This window comes from Pseudophryne corroboree, chromosome 10, assembly GCF_028390025.1.
Source record: "Pseudophryne corroboree isolate aPseCor3 chromosome 10, aPseCor3.hap2, whole genome shotgun sequence".
In the NCBI taxonomy this organism is placed as follows: Eukaryota; Metazoa; Chordata; class Amphibia; order Anura; family Myobatrachidae; genus Pseudophryne; species Pseudophryne corroboree.
In genome coordinates this window covers 12,453,440-12,454,794 of record NC_086453.1, presented here as the reverse complement: position 1 = coordinate 12,454,794, position 1,355 = coordinate 12,453,440, and positions in this window count along the sequence as shown.

Below are 1,355 nucleotides of genomic sequence, written 5' to 3'. Positions count from 1 at the left end.
GGAATATTGGACACAATTAAAAGGCATCAGGACAGAGCGCCATTCAGCGCGGCAGGATAACGTAGCGCCACCTGCTGCCGTCTCATTATAAGAGCACCTGGAAAAGCTGTACTTCAGGGGCTGGTCTCTGAAGTGGGAGTTCTCCATGAGAAGGCTTGTGGATAAATGGCTGCTTAGTATGCGGCTGGCAGCTTGGCACGGTCTGGGCAGGCTGTGTGCTCTGCATTTGCTCCGTTTCCAGGTGCAGAGAATACGCTGCGCCGCCACTACGGACGAATGAGGACTGCGCTGCCGCGTTGGTCACATTTCTCAGGCGCAGTAGTCCAGCAGGGAGCTGGGGGCTTATTTAGTGGTCAGCGATCCCTGGGACTGATTACAGCGACAGCTTCACCCAGAGTCACAGACTCCGCAAGTGCCATTATCTAATTATCTCCATCACAGAAATAAACCAATCACATACCAGCTTTCATTAGTCGGACTTGCAGCACCATTACCTGATTCGATAACAGATTTGTACCATTTTAAGTGAATGAAATTATGATGCAGCCCATTCATAAGACCCTTAAGGGTCTAGTCAACTCCCTGAGAAGTTTTGACGCAGGATCCTTTACTTGCAGAAATATAAATCGGGGTAATACCCGGATATTGGGGGTCATTCCGAGTTGATCGCTCGCTAGCTGTTTTTATCAGCCGTACAAACGCTATGCCGCCGCCCACTGGGAGTGTATTGTAGCTCAGCAGAAGTGCGAACGAAAGGATCGCAGAGCGGCGGCAAAGTTTTTTGTGCAGTTTTAGAGTAGCTCAATACCTACTCAGCGCTTGTGATCACTTCAGACTGTTCAGTTCCTGTTTTGACATCACAAACACGCCCTGCGTTCGCCCAGCCACGCCTGCGTTTTTCCTGACACGCCTGCGTTTTTTCGAACACTCCCTGAAAATGGACAGTTGACACCCAGAAACGCCCACTTCATGTCAATCACTCTGCGGCCATCAGTGCGGCGAAAAGCTTCGCTAGACCTTGTATGAAACGACATCGTTCGTTGTAATAGTATGTTGCACGTGCGCATTGCACCGCATGCGCAGAAGTGCCATTTTTTGCCTCATCGCTGCACAGTGAACGAATGCAGCTAGCGATCAACTCGGAATGACCCCCATTGAACCTCATTGGACGTGTTCCTTAAACTCCACTTTCATCGACATATTCTATAACACTGGGAGTAATTCAGACCTGATCGCTCGCTAGCGTTTTTTGCAGCGCTGCAATCGGGTCAGAACTGTACATGCGTATACACTGCCGCTTAGCGATGGGTTTGTGCAAAGAACCCATTCGCACAGCCGATCACAAGGAGATTGAC